This window comes from Haliotis cracherodii, unplaced genomic scaffold (assembly GCF_022045235.1).
Source record: "Haliotis cracherodii isolate W230 unplaced genomic scaffold, xgHalCrac1.p SCAF_8, whole genome shotgun sequence".
NCBI classification, from domain to species: Eukaryota; Metazoa; Mollusca; class Gastropoda; order Lepetellida; family Haliotidae; genus Haliotis; species Haliotis cracherodii.
Genome location: NW_027266341.1, coordinates 28,919,159 through 28,940,549, shown reverse-complemented (window position 1 = coordinate 28,940,549; position 21,391 = coordinate 28,919,159). Strand labels below are relative to the sequence as shown.

At 38.4% G+C, this 21,391-nt stretch overlaps 1 protein-coding gene across 3 annotated transcripts in view; it reads left to right on the top strand.

The window, feature by feature from the left end:
* The window catches only part of LOC139450476 (uncharacterized), a 67,793-nt gene that overhangs the window by 8,393 nt on the left and 38,009 nt on the right, over positions 1-21,391 (top strand). Inside the window, exon 1 of one of the 3 annotated variants that reach the window (XM_071232186.1) lies at positions 3,325-3,428. The exons of 1 other annotated variant lie outside the window; for it this stretch is intronic. The gene's annotated coding sequence lies outside the window, so the exon portion shown is untranslated. Of the gene's footprint in view, positions 1-3,324; positions 3,429-13,344; positions 13,429-21,391 lie in introns of those variants that run through there. One more of the 3 variants, XM_071232185.1, reaches the window with a different exon arrangement.

Genomic DNA, 21,391 nt, shown 5'->3' with positions numbered 1-21,391 from the left:
TCCATCCTTGCCAAACTAGGCTGGAATTAAAGGGCTATAGTTTGGTTGGACTAACGAGTATCGGCATAGTCCAATTGAACTCGCGTAACGAAATCATGCCCCCAATATAGAGTTAAAAGATATTTTTTCAAATCTTTTCATGTTTTTAATGAAGGTTCTCACGTGAAGTGATGCACTTCGCGGAGTAAGACCAATTTTATCTCAATATGAATTTTGATTATTGATCGTCTTGACAGGGCACCACCATTTTGTTCGAAGCAAATGTAAGTGATACGAGAGGTGGAATCTAAATTGGTCAATAGGAGTAAGTGAGTATGGTTTTAAGCCGCTTTTAGCAATATTCCAGCAATATCACGGCGGAAGACACCAGAAATGAACAATAGGAGGGACATACTTACTCGTAATAGCCACTGATGGCGCTGTGATCTAACCCAGAAATTCTAGCCAAGTGCGGCAAGGGTGGAAAGTGGACTTTCACAGTCAGTTAACTCCCTTGCCTTTGGAAGATGGATAGATCCCTGACAGGAGCTTATGCAGACTCGATGACACCAGCAGCCCTGTTGCTAGGCTGATGTCATAGGGCATTGTTACATCAGTGTATCTTGCAACAAGAATTCACAAATTTCATCATTGGATATGGTGACGTGTTTGTAAACTTTGTGGTGCTGAATTCTAACGGTAGGCTGTTATATAGTATTAAATTTATACTATTAATGTGTAGATGTCTGCCTATTTACACACAACAGTGAAATATTGTATTCAAACGCTTGACCTAGTTTATGAGTTATAAATGGCAAGTAATAAATAAAAACTAAACTCGCTCACATTTAATGCCAATTTTATGAAAGTTGTTAATGGTTCGAGTATCTGACAAGCGAAAGCAGACACCATAACTATTCACTTGTTGTATAAAATTGGTATTACACAGGAGCGTGTTTAGTGTTCTATATTTTCGGGATAAAATCAAGAAATGTGCCTGAAAGCGTAGATACCACACAAGACCAACAGAGTCCTCCTAAAGCAACTGTGTGTTATGAGTTGACTGATGGGGAATAGCATCACCTGCTTCAGCTGACATGTGGTTATACCTCGGAGCCATCATCACCTTCTAGGTGGAAATTAATCCTGAAGAACTAAATTTTATAAGCCAATAGCTCTTCATGGCACTCTCGTCAGATCGTGTGAGGAGTGAAGGAATCAAGTATTTTCAATGGCAGTGCTTACAGTGTCCCTAACAGGTACCACTGTCTTGTAGTTTGACCTTGTCACTGTACAGGCTATTCACAACTTGATTCTCTATACACATGTATAGAGGGAGACTTTTGGCAATTGACTGACCCACTGTAATGAAGACTTGCTCAGATGTAGACTTCATATTGGTAATCTTTTATCAATAGTTGGCGGAATGTTTTGTCTGAAATTGTAAACTTAACAATATGACCTTCCAGGTATTGTAGACTCTGATCCTTCGTGTGGATTTCCACTTTTTGCATATTTATTTCCTTGTTCTATCGACAGGAGGCAAGATATTTTTTTGTTTGTTTGTTATTTTAATGCTGCACTCAGCAATATTCCAGCTATATGACAGTGGTCTGTAAATAATCGAATCTCGACCAGACAATCCAGTGTTTGATATGAGCATCGATCCACGCCATTTGGATACGGATGACATGCATTAACCAAGTCAGCAAGCTTGACCACCCAATCCTGTTATTGTCCTCTTTCGACAAGCATGGGTGATTGAAGACTAATTCTAACCCAGATCTTCACGGGTCAGCAAGATATATAAATGTAGTGATATTTGATTTATAGTTAATAAAGCTGAAAGAATCCCTTTGATAAAATTCTTGTACAAAATTAAAAAATATATATATATAAGTTACAAAGTTATTTCAATCTAAACCAGCATTTTCATTTCTTCATTGTTTTACTGTTGTGGCTTTTCCATAAATCAAGAGCACTATTTTAACAGTTGAAGGATTTTGTTTTTTACACCCTCTATACCCTGACACTACCCTACTTTTCACCTCCTATTCCACCCCACCCCCCTGCCTTCCCCCATCCCCTATTTTGACCATCCTACCCCACCCCACTTTTCACCTCACATGCAGTACCATCCTTCCTCCTCACCATAAATAACTGGTCTTGGTGTACTTGAATAGGGTCAAAAGAGATGTAAAGATATTTGATGCCATAGCTATAATGATAACTAAGTACCGTATTCGACGTAATAAGCGCCCCGCTCTAATAAGCGCCCATGGCAATATTCTACAATATATTGGCTAGTGAACAATCCCAATTAGCACCCTTCCAACTGATCAATGTACACAATTCGTGTACATTTCTTCGTGTATAATATGCACTCGTGTGTTATATGAAACCTTAATTACGGGCAATTAAATTCTGTAAAATACATCTGTCGTGTATAATACGCACATACTTTTCTTTTGTATCATTTCAGGCTGTCAGCCGAAACCATAAAATTTACAATCTTTCGAGTCTTTCACCAAAATTATATTCTAATAAGAGCCCCTTATTTATAATTTTGAGAGCGCCCCGGGCGCTTATTACGTCGAATACGGTACTTCAAGTTTCACAAATTCTATAAAATTACAATTGTATTTTAAGTTAAGCCAGAGGCTCACTTCATGGGCTCTGACTATATGTTCCTCTTAACAACAATCTGTTTTTCATCAAACCCGTCAAAGGAAGAATGCTTTACTGACCTTCCTCGATCCTGAAGCCATAAAATATTTGAATTGTAAAAAAATATTTCACATTGTCTGACTATAAGAATTGTTTATATAACGATTGAAGTGACCCTTGAGAGACATGTCCATGCAAGGCAGTATTCCGTCCTGTGTTATGGAGCTGAGTGAGGCAAACGGTCGTACATGTAAATATGTGTAGTAGGAGGATTATTGATAAACTTGTTGTTGGGATTAAGTTAGATAATCCCAGGCTGGGATATAGAAGTGAGCAGACAGACACAGCCCCCCCCCCCTCCCCCAGCATTCACCCCCCACCCCCTGCCAGGGTGCCCACATCCCTGTGGTGACATAATTACTCTTAGTCGATGATAACGTCTGTGATAAAGGGGACTTAGTTGATGTAAGTTTGCAAGCTGATGCCTGAGAGTGGAGGAATTAAGAGATATGTCTACGATCATATCAGCACATATCATCAGAATATCCCGAGGGACGGAGTAATCTGGTGAGTCCGCCAGCACTTTGTGCCTCGCGCTGTGTCGGCGATGTGTTTGCTGGAGGAGGAGGTGTAGTCACAGAAATCTGTACTTCTCCATGTAACAGTTGTGTGGTCGGACACAGCAGGATTTTCTCCTTATTGAAGATTCCTGAAGAAATCAGCTTAGTTTGGATATCCGTGGTTTGATTGAGTGAGGATGCTGAGCTTGTGGCAGAGTGAAGGTGAGACTCATCCCCATTGTTGTGTCATCGCTTTTATTAATCCTCCGTGTTACACAGAACATCAACTGTATTGTCCTTGGAGCGGCCCGAGTGTTATTACTTAATGAAATGCTGCCAGGGCTTGGAGTTGGATAGAAATGTCCTTTTGTTGTTTTCTAATAAAACCTGTTTGGTTGCTGAGTAATCAAGTGTTTCTTTGGGATGTGGTAGTTTGATGAGGAATTCCTTAAAGTTTTTAAGTAGCCTGTTTTCAGTTACAATTTTTAAGGTTATTTCCAGTGTTTCCAAAAAATAGAGGAAGTTATTGTTCCATCTTAGAGATGGTAACTACATCCTTATCAGCAGATCCATGTTAAAATAAGGATTTAAAAAAATATGTTTTACCTTTCTTTTGAAGAAAATCTAGAAGACCTGAAAATGTAGAGTTTAAATATCACTTAAAAATTAATATTGAGTCAACAAGAAGACAGTTGGCACCAAAATATCAGGTTTAAGGAAGTAATATTTTTGTTTGTTGATATTCTTGGGCAGTACGCTAAGATATTGCAGACAAGATGCAAAAGATCCATGAGGTATGTTTGTTAAAAAATGTTCTTGCAGTAATGAATATAGAAAAGTGATGAACAAACATAAACTGTGGGGCAAACGAAAGTATATACTCCTGTTTAATGTGGGCTGGAATGAAACAAACAGGATATGGTTATTCAATGGTGATGTATTTGATACGGGTGTCTGTGTTGCGTTTTGGACCATTGCAGTGTTTTCATCCTAATGTTTTGATAAGGTTTGTAATTAATTGGTCACATCCAATACTGTTTTTATTACATTACTATGGTGGCCCATAAGGGACATGGAGTGTGTTTTTCAATATGTTGATATCTCACTTACTGTTATCGTAACCCTTTGCAAATTAACACGATTTGTCATACAAATATGTGATAAATCATGTATAAAGAAGATATTGGATTGCTGAAAAGTGAAGCAAAAATGTCAAAAACTAAAATGAAAATGTCAAAAACTAAAATGAAAATGTCAAAAACAAAAACGAAAATGTCAAAAACTGAAATGAAAATACAGAAAACTATTTCCACCGCGGTGATAATATTCCCAAATTTTTAAACATATATACCAAGATGAATTGGACCACAACGTATTAAATGAACTATTAGACTATCATCCAAATTGTTGAACTGTGAGGCAGGTGGCGTTGTTTTATATATTTTATCATAATGTTCGGTGAACATTAACTGTTGCCTGCTGTAATTCATATGAAGCTTGAATGGTTGATAAAACTGTATATAGTGTATTTTCTTCCTGTAGTATTTGGGAACAAGACATACATTTATAGAAGCTGGGGTGTTTGATAGCAAAGGTGAGTGGGAATGAACGCCTAATAAATAATTTTTATGGCATAATGAAGAATTTAAAACATGAGAAACTAGAATACAGGACACATTAAAATTGGCAAATAAGGGAGTTGTTTTTATTTTTGTGTGGAAAATTGCACATGTTTATAGTCACTGGTTTGTCTGGTCCCATCTGTTATTAACAGGCTGCCGTCATATTTCTTGTATATATTGCTGATTGCAGTGTTAAACAATCGGTCAGTCAGTGCATTTAAGCAGCTGTTAGCTTATTGGTTGTTTAGTTTCCTCCATAAAACAAGAAGAACAATTATCATCTGGCCTGAGCTGTAATTCTTACACCTACCAACCAACTCAAATCCAACCCTGAAAGCTATTTAAATGTAACCACAAGTTGTTTAGGCAATATAAGATGTGTTGAGGTTACCAAACCTTGAAAGTAAATTACACGAATGCCTGGAAGTTATTAAATTGTGGAATATCCATCTCAGACTATTTCAGATTTTATGGCATATAAATATTAATAGACATGTATAATAGATTTTGTCTGAATACAATTCATGTGCTGTATTGCCCAATGTGAACTGGTGATATTGAACCTTATACCATCAAATACCAAATGTTAGAACTATTTGTACAGAATTAAAGTCTCAATTCATCAAAGTATTCATGTCATAGTAATGTGGGCTTAGTAATGAAAATTTGAAATTCTGAGTACATTTGATAGATCTCCAGTGCTGCCTATTATGGATCTTCCTGATCTTGTCGAGCGCACGTAAAGTTCACGGCTTGCTACTTTTAACTGAGATAAATTAAGTTATAGCTCATTGTGACAGTTTCTTTCATGATGCTGTTGTCAATTGTATCATTAGGTCATGTTCTGATACAAAACAAATTATTGCCAAATGTATGTATAAAAATACATGATATATTGTGCGAAAATGAATTGTAAAATGTTATTTTCTGGCTCCATGTACAAGAATTCTGACACAATATGTTTTGGTTTATGCACTCATTATTCCCATTGTTGTCACAGGGGACATGTTTTCATGTGTCAAATTGTTCACATGATCTTTGACATTTGAAACATTACATAAGGAATAAACGATTGGTGGTAGTTATTTATTGTCCAATAAAACCCTGCAGGGAGAAGAAACCAGGAATTAGTGGATGACGAACAACTAACACAAGTCGTCTATTCTTATATGAGACATCATTCTCTTTTAGGATGTTAATAAACTTTACAAGCTTTAAAAACTGTTTACCCATATTGAAATAATGATGACTCCCTGAACACAATCTGACTTCGGCAAAGTCAGAGAAGTCCATTTTATGAACAGGGGGGTTAAGTTTGGTATTTCCCCGCATATTCACACAATTCTCATGTTTATTATCTGTACCTTTTTGTATTTTGTACTGATTGTTATATCTCTCATATGGCCATTGCGTTTATCTACGTTGCCCAGATGCATCTATGGGGAACAACACACTAGACATGTCTTACTTGAAAAGAACATCGTCGATTTTATGACATCATCAAGTTGCAAGCGTATGCTTGAATCTTCAGAAATGACATAATGATAGAACAATTTTTTAGAATGAAATAAATTACACTTTGTTCTTCATTGTTCTTTGCGATTTATCACATAGTATCTTATATATGGTTTTATAAACTGTTCAGTAGATATACTGAACATGAGTCCTCATTTGTTCTTCCGGTTTGAAGTTTGAATTTTGAAAATTAGTGAAGTAGATGTAACATTGATTATTTAGCTTTACACATTTTTACTGTCTAGAGCATCTCAAGAGAGTGGTTTTTTATATGTTTTGGATAGATTTCTTTAGCAAAAGTAGGTAAATGCCAATAAGTATATTTTGAAGAGCAAATAATACCTTTGGTCTGGTCGAAGTCATGTATTCGGAAAGCCATAATAATGTCTACATGAGTGACGCCTCTGCCCTCCCATCCCTCGGGGCCGGAAGGGCTGTTGACTCAGACACTGTGACTAGCGGTCCCCGTGGTACAGCATCCTCCCACAATGCCGAGGGACACTTATGGATGGATGAAGAGGGAATCCATGTGTTAGTTTCATTACCTCCTATTCCTTCTACCTATTCCCTCTCCACCTCTAGATGGCTCAGTCATGTCTTACTACATGAGTGAGTGATTTGGGTTTGAACTCCGCTTTGAACAATATTCCAGTTATATCACGTGTGTCAGCTTATGTAATGTGGGTGGAAAGTGATACAGTTTTCAGTGAAACCCATCAGCATGGGTATGGTGCTGACAAACCTAGAATCATAATTGAGGTGAACCAGGATTCGAACTCACAATCATAGGTTTCTGGTGCCCCAAAGGGACACAACTCTGCAGAGTGAATTGCAATGCCTTAGATGCTCCCCAGTTATAATATAGAAGTGCTTGGGTAGTCTAGTGGTCAAAGCGTTCATTCATCATTACCAAAGGTCCGGGTTCGACTTTCCACATGAGTATAATGTGTGAAGCCCATTCCTTGTGTTTCCTCACAATGTGTCCATATATATTAGCTACTTTCCCACATGGGGTACTATAGATTTATGAACAGACTGTCAGTTCCCCATAGTTTTCAACAAATAAATCAGTTATTTTTTTACATTATTCACTAACCAAAACCTGTAAACTGCCGAGGAGGTAAGTAAGCTTGTTAATCAGGACTTATATTTCAAGTCTTTCATGAGAAATAAATATTATTTTCCGAAATGTATTCATGACAAGATTTGTTGTCATTTGAACACAATGTCAGCCTTTTTATCATCATAATATGTGGAGGCGCAGGGGTAGCCTTCTAGTTAAAGCATTCGCTTATCACGCTGAAGACCTTTGTTCAGTTTCCCGCATGGGTACAATGTGTGATGCCCATTTCTGGTGTCCCTGCCGTGATATTGCCAAAAGCAGTGTAAAACCATACTTAACCCACTCATAATATGTGTCTTACCATGTAATGCCATTTTCACGATAAATATTGTAATAATTACTAGAAATAATAGTACTTAGTTCATTTCAAATGTAGCAATTTTTTGTAAACAATGTAAAATTTCATATTCCAGTGTGAATAAGAAATAAGGCTAAACCCTTCGACACCCCAATGAACATGTTTATCTGAGGTTATCTCCCTTTTATCTCTTGTTTCTGATAAACTCCAAGTCTCCTTTGGTATCGTAATTGGCTGTGTATAACATTGTGTTACATCACAATGGGACAATGGAATGTCTCACTTATGGGGAGAGGGTTGGGGGTTGTGAATACTAGCAGGTCCTAGTGACCATGTCATCCCAGCTTCCCTCCCACCCCACACACATTCCTCTCCAGGAAATATGACCAGATATGGTACAGATTTACACCACATTCCTCTGACTAAAAAGGCAAAGCTTGCTGTGCGAACCAATGGTCTGTCTGGCCTGTCGGCTATAGTGTTACCATGCCGCAGTTTAACATGGATACCCCTCTCGGACACAGTATACTGACTGCAAGACCACGGAGGCGATACACTCTGCAATAATCAAACCAAGTAGTGACCCAGGCAAGGTTAAAAGGTATCTATGATGATGGGTGTATGTAATAAAGAACCTTAATTATTTTGTACGAAGGATTTAGAATGGGAGTAAAGGAGAAGAGGAGGTGGGGTAGAGGTTGTTTTTTCATGGATGGTCTTGGTTCAAATCCCACAGGGTAACATGTGTGACTCCCATTCTTGGTTTTCCTACTGTAATATGCCTGGAATTATTAAAGTAGAGTAAATCCCAATGCACTCACTCACTCTTACCAATATACTCAACACTCAATACTCCGGGGTTGAATAGGTCTTCAGCAACCCATTCTTGCCGTAAAAGGGGCGGTCGGGTAGCCTAGTGGTTAAAGCGTTCGCTCTTCACGCCAAAGACCCGGGTTCGATTACTGACGTGGGTACAATGTGTGAAGCCCATTTCTGGTGTCCCCGCTGTGATATTGCTGGAATATTGCTAAAAGCGGCGTAAAATCAAACTCACTCACTCACTCACTCTTGCCGTAAAAGGCGACTATGCTTGTGGTGCCTAACGGGATCGGGTGGTCAGGCTTGGTAACTTAATTGGTTGATGCATGTCATTGTATCCTAATTGCGTGGATCGATGCTCACGATGTTAATGACTTGATTGTCTTGTCCAGACTTGATTATTTACAGAACGTTGTCATATAGCTGGAATATTGCTGAGTCAAGCTGACGGCTGGTTCCATTCACCGCTCCTAGTGATCTGACCAGCCATTGAATAACAAGCTGACAGATGGTTCCATTCACCGCTCCTAGTGATGTGAACAGCCATTGAATAAAGAGCTGACAGCTGGTTCCATACACCGCTCGTAGTGATGTGACCAGGCGTTGAATAACTGGCTGACAGCTGGTTCCATTCACCGCTCCTAGTGATCTGACCAGCCATTGAATAACAAGCTAACAGCTGGTTCCATTCATCGCTCCTAGTGATGTGACCAGCCATTGAATAACAAGCTGACAGCTGGTTCCATTCACCGCTCCTAGTGATGTGACCAGCCATTGAATAACAAGCTGACAGCTGGCTCCATTCACCGCTCCTAGTGATGTGACCAGCCATTGAAAAACAAGCTAACAGCTGGTTCCATTCTCCGCTCCTAGTGATGTGATCAGCCATTGAATAAAGAGCTGACAGCTGGTTCCATTCACCGCTCCCAGTGATGTGACCAGCCATTGAATAACAAGCTGACAGCTGGTTCCATACACCGCTCCTAGTGATGTGACCAGACATTGAATAACTTGCTAACAGCTGGTTCCATTCACCGCTCATAGTGATGTGACCAGGCGTTGAATAACAATCTAACAGTTGGTTCAATACACCGCTCATAGTGATGTGACCAGCCATTGAATAACAAGCTAACAGCTGGTTCCATTCACCGCTCCCAGTTATGTGACCAGCCATTGAATAACAAGCTAACAGCTGGTTCCATTCACCGCTCCCAGTGATGTGACCAGCCATTGAATAACAAGTTAACAGCTGGATCCATACACCGCTCCTAGTGATGTGACCAGCCATTGAATAACAAGCTAACAGCTGGATCCATACACCGCTCCTAGTAACGTGACCAGACATGGAATAACAAGCTAACAGCTGGATCCATACACCGCTCCTAGTGATGTGATCAGCCATTGAATAAAGAGCTGACAGCTGGTTCCATACACCGCTCCTAGTGATGTGACCAGCCATTGAATAACAAGCTAACAGCTGGATCCATACACCGCTCCTAGTGATCTGACCAGCCATTGAAAAACAAGCTGACAGATGGTTCCATTCACCGCTCCCAGTGATGTGACCAGCCATTGAATAACAAGCTAACAGCTGGTTCCATTCACCACTCCTAGTGATCTAACCAGACATGGAATAACTGGCTGACCACTGGTTCCATACACCGCTCCTAGTGATGTGACCAGCCATTGAATAACAAGCTGACAGCTGGTTCCATTCACCGCTCGTAGTGATGTGACCAGCCATTGAATGACAAGCTGACAGCTGGTTCCATTCACCGCTCCTAGTGATGTGACCAGCCATTGAATAACAAGCTGACAGCTGGTTCCATTCACCGCTCGTAGTGATGTGACCAGGCATTGAATAACAAGCTGACAGCTGGTTCCATACACCGCTCCTAGTGATGTGACCAGACATTGAATAACAAGCTAACAGCTGGTTCCATACACCGCTCCTAGTGATGTGACCAGGCGTTGAATAACAAGCTAACAGCTGGTTCCATACACCGCTCCTAGTGAAGTGACCAGGCGTTGAATAACAAGCTAACAGCTGGATCCATACACCGCTCCTAGTGATGTGACCAGACATTGAATAACAAGCTAACAGCTGGTTCCATACACCGCTCCTAGTGATGTGACCAGGCGTTGAATAACAAGCTAACAGCTGGTTCCATTCACCGCTCCTAGTGATGTGACCAGCCATTGAATAACAAGCTAACAGCTGGTTCCATACACCGCTCCTAGTGAAGTGACCAGGCGTTGAATAACAAGCTAACAGCTGGATCCATACACCGCTCCTAGTAACGTGACCAGACATGGAATAACAAGCTTACCGCTGTGATATGACCAGACATGGAATAACAAGCTGACCGCTGAGCCTAGTGATGTGACCAGACAAAGACGTATATACGTCTTTGGACCAGACATGGCTCACAGCAGTGTCATAACGTCTTTAGCAACAGACCTACTCACACATCCTGATAAAGATTTTGTCTACTTTGTTTAACATAGGTTACAGTGTTAGCCAATTAGTAATTAAGATAAGCCATATCCCTAATGTTAGCCACATGTCTGGCGGTGTTCATGCATGCCTAGTTCTAGGAGAGGACAGCTTGCAGTGACTCTGGTATTATCTATATTTCCCATGGAGGGATGGCTATGTGGGTATATCAGCCATGGAGAAGGACTGCCCCCTATCACCCCCTAATGTCTTGTATAGCCTGGAGCTATCAACATACTCCAGGGAATTATCTAACACTGGAAACTAAGTGCCCATGTTATGTTATATTTATAAGAACATTTATTTTCCCAAACTATGGAATGGGGATGGATGGTGTTTACTCATATGACATTACAAGAACACTTGCATTCAGAGTGGTGTGTCTTACAGAGAAGTGAGTTCAGTGTCACATGACACGAAAGTTCAGAGTGAACAAGAACAAATGCACTGTTGACTCTGACAGTTTATACATATTCCGGTATATGGTCTCTGATACAAAACAAGATCCGTGAAGATCTGGCTAGGAATAGGTCTTCAGCAACCAATGCTTGCCCCAAAAAGCAACTGTGCTTGTCGTATGAGGTGACTAACGGGATCGGGTGGTCAGGCTCGCTGATTTGGTTAATGCATGTCATCGGATCCCATCATATAGCTGGAATATAGCTTAGTGGGCCGTAAAACAACAAACAAACATACAACACAGTCCCCAACGATAATGTGTTTGAAAGGATCACACGGCAGACCCAGTCATCTAAGTGGTTGCAGTGATTATTGAGCCAAAATGAGATGAGATTTGCCTTCATTATGATACTCATGCTCACAGACTTCCCAAAGTAGGACCATATTTGGTTTTAAGGGCTCGATTTAGCTATATGTCTAAAGGTTTTCTATATTCTATGTGTAAAGGATTTCAATATACTATGTGTTACGGATTTCTATATTCTATGTGTAAAGGGTTCCTATATTCTATGTGTAAAGGATTTCAATATTCTAGGTGTAAAGGGTTTCTATATTCTATGCGTAAAGAATTTCAATATTCTACGGGTTAAGGGTTTCTATATTCTATGTGTAAAGGGTTCCTATATTCTATGTGTAAAGGATTTCAATATTCTATGTGTAAAGGGTTTCTATATTCTATGGGTAAAAATTTCAATATTCTACGGGTTAAGGGTTTATAAATTATATGTGTAAAGGGTTTCTATATTCTATGTGTAAAGGGTTTCTATATTCTATGTGTAAATTATTTCAATATTCTATGTGTAAAGGGTTCCTATATTCTATGTGTAAAGGGTTTCAATATTCTATGTGTAAAGGGTTCCTATATTCTATGTGTAAAGGATTTATAAATTCTATGTGTAAAGGGTTCCTATATTCTATGTGTAAAGGGTTTATAAATTACATGTCTAAAGGTTTTCTATATTCTATGTGTAAAGGATTTCAATATACTATGTGTTACCGATTTCTATATTCTATGTGTAAAGGGTTCCTATATTCTATGTGTAAAGGGTTTCTATATTCTATGCGTAAAGAATTTCAATATTCTACGGGTTAAGGGTTTCTATATTCTATGTGTAAAGGGTTCCTATATTCTATGTGTAAAGGATTTCAATATTCTATGTGTAAAGGGTTTCTATATTCTATGGGTAAAAATTTCAATATTCTACGGGTTAAGGGTTTATAAACTATGTGTAAAGGGTTTCTATATTCTGTGTGTAAAGGGTTTCTATATTCTATGTGTAAATTATTTCAATATTCTATGTGTAAAGGGTTCCTTTATTCTATGTGTAAAGGGTTTCAATATTCTATGTGTAAAGGGTTCCTATATTCTATGTGTAAAGGATTTATAAATTCTATGTGTAAAGGGTTCCTATATTCTATGTGTAAAGGGTTTATAAATTACATGTGTAAAGGGTTTATAAATTATATGTGTAAAGGGTTTCTATATTCTATGTGTAAATTATTTCAATATTCTATGTGTAAAGGGTTCCTATAATCTATGTGTAAAGTGTTTCTATATTCTATGTGTAGAGGGTAAATAAATTCTATATGTAAAGGGTTCCTATTTTGCTTGTTATAAGGTATACATTCAGCACGCTGACCATGAGTAAAGGTGTTTGTGGTGTGTGGGAACACTGATAGAGACTGAAGTGCTTTGTCCCCATCTTCTTGTGCCTGTGACAAAGGCCATGCCCTGCTACACATAGCCCACATACTTCCATGTGATAACAGCTCCAAGGAAGGGGCGGTGGTATATGGTGTGTTTACTCCTCCAAGACTTACATCTTGTGGGTCATGGCAGTAATTCTTTGATATACCATGCAACGCCATGCTACAAGACAATATATCAGGCAGGTAGGACATCTCTGTATTCCAAGCTATCAAAACTGATTGATGTTTCTTGTTCAAGCCTTTTTGTTATGATGTAAATGTGTTTTTAGGTATACACTATATGCATGTAAAATGATCATTAGCCTCAGGGCTTGGGAGGGGGATAAAAGAATGCTGGAATCTCTTGTTGGAGAATATGTATTGGTTTCGTTAATGAACCTTAGTTGTGTCTAAAAGTGCCTAATCATTTGTTCTTCAGCTATTTTTAGGAGGTGAATTCTTGGATATTAATTATTTAGTATTGTTTGTTTGTTTGTTGTTTAACTCCCCGATCAGCAATATTCCAGCTGTATGACGATCGTTTGTAAACAATTCAGTGATTGACATGAGCATCGATCCACGCAAATGGGATATGATGACATACATCAACCAAATCAGCGAGCCTGACCACCCGATGCCGTTAGTTGCCTCTTGCGACAAGCATAGTTGCCTTTTTCAGCAAGCATGGGTTGCTGAAGACCTATTCTACTAGAAATTACTTCTTTCAGAACAAAAGATTTTATAATATTAGATTAATTATATTTGTCTTTGATGATTATCTTTGGCAATTTTCATCCTAGAGATCATGAAAAATTGGACAAGAATATTAGCAGGGTCATACAAAAATAAGCCACAATTGTGGAGTGTCAACTTTTTGTAGCACCTAGAACTCTGCCCCCATGTTATACCACTTGACAGGTCATTAACATATATCTGTCTGATTATTTCACACAACACATTCTTCTTTTTTGTCACTGACAGTGTGGTCTTTTGATGAGGGATATCTATATTTGGATGATTACTTTGCTGGTTAGATTATTATAAATTGGCACATTTATGAGAGATCCTTCAATATAAGAAGCAGCTGTAACAATGTTTCATCATTAGCATTACATGTTGCATTCAGACGGTGTGTATTGTGTTGAGATGTGGGATACGAGCAATATTACCCTGGGCTTCCATGATTGAGGAAACACTAGCGCCAAGGAGTTGCAGCTTTACGGAAGTGGGCAAACAAGCATTGGCACTTAAGTTGTTCAATACACTTAAGGTTGTAGAAAATAGCCCGTCTGAATGTAAGCCATGTAAACATGATCCCTGTAGTTATTTCAGTGGACTTAAGTGGATGTCTAGAAAAGATAGACTTATTATTGTTTTCGTCTGTGTATGATAAGTACAATTTTAAAGGTATTTTGGGAATATTTCCTGGAAATTTGGTTGAGATATGAGTTGTTTAGCAGCTTCTGTCAATCTGTTGTGAAAGTTTGTTTTGAATTTTGAATATATTACTGTAACAAGTCACACAGGCTGCTTTGGGAAAACATTGTAATGGTTTCTATTGGGTCACAGAGTTGATAAACTGTTACATTTCCAGTTTCATTTGGAACTGAAGATATATGTTGAATCTGTGTGGAATCACCTTTATGAAATGTATCATTTCGCAATCGGATATGAATCCAGGATTTTGAAACAGGTTGGATACTAGCCAGGTACCAAAAGCACATGATAGAGGTTGTCACTCAGATTGTCTGAAGAAGGGTGGGTGAGGGGGGACAACCTTGTAGCCTCCCCCTCTGGATCCCCAAGTCGCATTGATTGAACAATATCTTATATTGATGTAGCTGCTATCAAATTTCTGAGTCCCATGATAGGATTTGAACCAGGGTCATTTTGATCCAAGGTAGGACACCTTTGCCAAAGAGGCCAAAGACCAAAGAGGTTAACCCCAGTAGCATGCTGACAAGGAAAGAATTTCATCTGTTGGATTACTCCACACCCTGCTACATTGATATGAAGATACATGTTCCTCATATTTTGTCAATCCATGAACCTAAATAAGTCCTGCATTAGAGATTGTAAACTACAAACAGGACTTGCCTCCTTGCCAGTCTAAACTTGGCCACCAGGTTACTTTTGAGGATGTATAGTAAATGTAGATATGTATCACTGAACTGTTCAATCAATTCCATCACAATGGCTAGATGATTATGATGATGGTGATATCATGATGGTGGTGATGATGTTGATGATGATGATGATGATGTCATGATGGTGATGATTATGATGATGGTGATGATTATGATAATATCATGATCGTGATGATTATGATGATTATGATGATGGTGATGAAGTGATAATTATGATGATGTTATGATGTCATGATGGTGATGATTATGGTGATGAAGTGATGATTATGATATGATGGTGATGATTATGATGATGGTGATTATGTCATGATGGTGATGAAGTGATGATGATGATGGTGATGAAGTGATGATGATGATGATATCATGATGGTGAGGATGATGATGATGATGATGATGACTCAAACGGTTTGGGCACATGCTGACTGATAACACAATGTTCAGATCTTGACCACTTCGAAGGCAAGGTTCATGAGTGACTTGTTCACAGATCCAAGTTCCGACTGAAACTGGCCTGGCTATCCTGCTGTGGGGGTGTGGGGATGTAAATGACGTAAATTATGCCGACATGCTCTCTCATGCAGGAGATCCATATTTCTGATCACATCCAGTTCAATCAGCAGCATGGGTCTCCCCACAGCAGGTATGTTAATTCATCTCCTCAAAATACTGAATATTCATGCATGAAATATTACACTGCATAAATCTGAGTTTTTTGACAAAGTGACAAAACTGTTCTTGAAGCAAAAATAATTGAATGGCATTGTGTGAAAGGCAATTTATTTAATAGCTGCTCATTTCAATAGATCAATACAGTATTTTCTTGAGTATAATGTACACCTTGTACATTCAGAACAAGCTTATCATAACACCACCTTCAACAGGAGCACTGAAGTGAAGTGAGGGACCTACTTCATTACCTTTTGAAGACGCTTGATAAATGCTAGTTTCTTCCATCATTATGTTGACAGAAAAGATGTTTCAGTGATTCATTATAATCAGTTATTGAACAGAAAATAATGACCCACTGCCTTTACAGTAATTGATTATAACTGACCCAAATAAATTTTGAAGAAAGTGTATTCAATATCAAATGGGTTTTTTTAGTGTTCAATCATTTATTAGATCTGTTCATGATTAGATGACAATCTCATTATTAATTTGAAGCCAATCTGGCATTTTTATTTAAGAAAAAAGATTGATAAATTTCAAATTATGATGACAATTGGAACTTTGATTGCAATTTCCAGAAACACAAGAAGTAGTTTTATGTGATTATGTGTGATGAGTGATTAAGATCAATGGTTTATGATGAAATCTCAACCATTTTCCCACATCAATTAAAATGCAGTTTGCATAAATGAAGATATTTGTGACTCTTTGTGTGATGTGAAGCATGTTTATTATTGAATGAAAGTTTGCTTAAAAATTAATAAGATAGATACGGTAGGTCTCAAACATGAGTTCAATTAAACACTTTTTATTACCGATGGTGTAACGACACGATTAACTTGCTCAATTCAACACAGACATGTTGATATTTCCGATGATACATCATGACGAGAGTTTTAGGTTGGGTGCTATAGTGAACATAACAACTTGTAATGTGTGTGAAAAGTGGTACTAAAATACCTTATTTGAAGGGGGCATGGCCTAAATGTCCGATTGAGATTTTAAATTTTCCTGATCCCGGGTTGGGGGTCCTGCTTAACTACCACACATAACATTTTGACACCGATTTCAAGGACTAAGTTAATACCTTCTCTTATCTAGGAGATTGACTAATCTACAGTCATGTACGGTAGTACTGTGGGTGCTGGAATCGAGACCACTAAGATAATTCCTCAATAGGTAGGCGATAGGGCTGGGACGGGTAACTCGGGTCCTCGGTCCGAGTGGGTACTGAGTAGGACTCGGGTACCCCAAGACTACCCAGACCCCTCTTGAGTCACGTGATATATTGTTTCATGACAAAAAATCACTATAACGACATGGTCACACAAGTCACTAATGTTCGCATTTCTTCATGACTATGAATGCATTCCTTCTGACTTATATATGTTTGAATAAAGACAAAACTTCAGTCAACTTCTGGTATATGCATGACCAGATCGTTTTATACATGTATCTAAATACATTTTGCTCAAGCTACTGTCAAACTATTCCCGATCAGACATTTTGTACCTATCTTTTGAAAACAACAGTGGGTACCCAAGGGTGATAGGATTGGGTAATAGGGATGTGGGTACCCGGGTACTAAACCTTGACTTGTCCCAGCCCTAGTAGGCCATTCAATGTGGGTGTCATCTGATGACAGGGGTTGATGCTCGCGCTATCGACCACAGTGTTGCCTCTTCCAGGGTAGATTATGGTGGACAAACGTGTGGTATAGTTGTGAAAGGGTGTGAAATCTCATTTACTTCATCTCAAGGGCCTCTGAGAACATCTTCACAATGGTGAGAGAGTAGACTTGCACAAGTAGTAGACTCTTAGGCAATAATTATTAGTTTTAATCATAAGTTCTAAATTATGTAAATAATATAAGCAAGTTGTCCCTATAAGAAACTGGAGTCTCGTCCACATATTTAGACTTGCCTATTAGGAGGATAGAATTTCTACACATCCATGGATTTTTCTTTCAGTACAGCCTTGGAGCAAGGCTAGTGAGAAAGTAACTAATGTCTGAACCATATGGCTGGAATATTGCTGCTGTTTTAATCTTAATTTTAATTTTAATTAATTTTAATCTGCTTTTGAGAGAGTGAGATTATCTGTGGTTGATTGCATCCTTTATCCACTTTCTACATTGCATCTAGATAAATAGATGTTCCAGGCAAGCGATGCTTTTATTGCTGTCACCTGCTAAGTCCGGATGCCATCAGTTTCTACCTCCCAGAGACCCAGTTGCTCTGGTGTTGCTCATCCAAAAGCCCACTGTGCCTCAGTGTCTTGTCTTTCTTGTAGGAATAACTGTTGGAGCCTCAAAGCTTAGATCATGTCATAGCGGGCAAGTTGAACTCAACATACATGTACCAACTTTGGGATGCTCAATGCTTAGATCATCGTAAGTCTAACTGTGGGATGCTCAGGGTTTAGGTCATTGTAGGTCTAACTGTGGAATGCTCAGGGTTTAGATCATCGTAAGTGACACTGTGGAATGCTCAGGGTTTAGATCATTGTAAGTCTAACTGTGGAATGCTCAGGGTTTAGATCATCGTAAGTGATACTGTGGGATGCTCAAGGCTTAGACCATCGTAAGTCTAACTGTGGAATGCTCAGGGTTTAGATCATCGTAAGTGACACTGTGGGATGCTCAGGGCTTAAACCATCGTAAGTCTTACTGTGGAATTCTCAGGGTTTAGAACATTGTAAGTGATGCTGTGGGATGCTCAGGGTTTAGATCATCGTAAGCCTAACTGTGGAATGCTCAGGGTTTAGATCATCGTAAGCCTAACTGTCGAATTCTCAGGGTTAAGTGACACTGTGGGATGCTCAAGGCTTAGACCATCGTAAGTCTAACGGTGGAATGCTCAGGATATAGATCATCGTAAGTCTAACTGTGGTATGCTCAGGGTTTAGATCATTGTAAGTCTAACTGTGGGATGCTTAGGGCTTAGATCATCGTAAGTCTAACTGTGGGATGCTTAGGGCTTAGATCATCGTAAGTCTAACTGTTGGATGCTTAGGGCTTAGATCATCGTAAGTCTAACTGTGGGATGCTTAGGGCTTAGACCATCATAAATCTAACTGTGGTATGCTCAGGGTTTAGATCATTGTAAGTCTAAACTGTGGGATGCTCAGGGCTTAGATAATCGTAAATCTAACTGTGGGAACCACCAACAGCCTTGCATTCATGAAACATAACCTGGCAAGCAAGTCTTCAGCCTAGTGTTGCTGATTGACTGCTACAGAGTGTGACTTTTTCCCCACAAAGTGAGATTCCCTACATTTGAACAGTTTGTGCTGGCTCAGGCTGTCGGAGTTGTCACGCTGCCTTCAACTTACTATGTGTGTTTAGTTTCTTGTACAACAAATAGAATAAAATAGACTTGTATTTCTTACAAGTACTGTCATTTTTTAAAATATTTGTATAATGTAAAATTTCTTCTCTATAAACGTGCACTTGAGATGACTAGTTTAAATCTATAGAGACGTTTGTGTGAATGATTTATTTTGAGAATATTCCTGAGACAAAACAAATGACACGGAAATGTTTGGATTTTCAATCTCTTCCAGGCTGCCCTTTCAATTATCTCCTGAGCAGCCATTGTGAGAAGCTGGAAATTAGTTTGTTGTGTCCATGCCTGTTTTTATGTCACCTGATCAGGCAAGCAGATTTTATGTAAAGGGAAAAAGTACAGGCTTTTGTCATCCCACGGTCTTCAGCATTTATTCGTTGCAAGCAGACATTTTTTCATTCTCTATGGCTTCTCTGGGACCAATAAATAGAAGCTGTACTGGATAAAACCACCAGTATTTGATTTCATTCCTGACGACTGTGACCTGACCTTCTGTAAAACAGACATTTTGCATTTGCCTATGTTTTGTAAAGGACTCTTAAGTACCGGTACTGTATTCACCATATTAAAAACACCCCAACCAATTTCTAGACCAATCTGTAAGTAATCTTTATGAGCGATCTACAAAGACCAATTTACATGACCAATCTGATTTTTATTGTGTATATTACAGATTATTTTCAGAAAACAATCATAGAAAAGGCCCAGTAACCATTATCAAAAACTGCTAAATCTCTGAATACATTTTATATGTTAAACTTGCTTATGGTTTTAAGTTTTATTTAAAAAATATTAAATATACATATTGATTTGGACTTACCATGATATTTTTAATACACCAGTTTAATTTTTTTATTTTCCATATTAATACATGTGGAAATATACCAATACCATTCTATGTTTCGTGGTTTATTGTTGATTTTGTGACTATATACAGTCTAGGCCATGCAGGCCATAGGGTTAATGATGTTATTTGTCGTTTTATCAAAGAAATAGCTTTTTTTAGTTTGTAATTTCCCTTTCCTTACTTGCAGGGTAAACGTCTTTCATCTTATCATGTAATAGTGGACAGATTGGACTACAAAGTAGTTTTTATTAAAAGGAAACCAAAAAGGCTTTCAAATATCAAAGTTGAGTTTTATTCTTTACATAATTGGAAATACAAATTGGCGATATAAAATCATAAATAACTCTTTGGAAATATTCCAGATTTGAAACTTAAAAACAAATCATCTTTTTGACCAAGGATATCAATGCTTTGTGGAGGTTATATTAAAGGAGAGTGGCTAACAACATTAATATAGAGGTTATCACGCAAGTGTGTTTCAGGATGGTAAATATACCCTATTAGGAATAAACATTGTATTTAGCAAACGTAAATGTCATTATTTAAATTCTGTCCTTGAAAAAACTATATTCATCTCAAACGGTTCCTATATATTGCAAGTTTTCCTGCGATGTGTGCGTTAATATATATTCATAAAAAAGTCAGTGATTTGTCTGTCAGACAATGACAGCAGTCAATATAACATATAACATGTTTCCTAGGCAGTGGCATAACTACAGGTAAGCAAAATAACAATTTCCTACACTTAATATCTCTACTTGCCTTTCACAGCAATCCATTGGTCTGCCCACAAGAGTAATTGCCCTTTATCCAAGGGAAGCTACTCTAGTCTATGAAAAGTCATGTTTGTTTAGAGTCGACCAGTCAATGTTACGAAATGCAGAGTAGGATGTACAGACAGTGACAAAATGAAACAAGGTAACAATTCGGACATATAACAGCCAAACCCAACTGTATTTAATTGAGGAAAAGGCCCCAAGCCACAGAGGTCTACAAGCACAGATATAGAAAATGATCCCACTAAGTTAGTGTCCTCGCGAAATTGTTTCGCAATTTGTCTCAAAAGCTGCTAAAACTTACAAAATGCCTGACCTAGATCCCAGTTTCAATGCCTGACCTAGATCCCAGTTAGAAACTGATTAGTATATTAGAC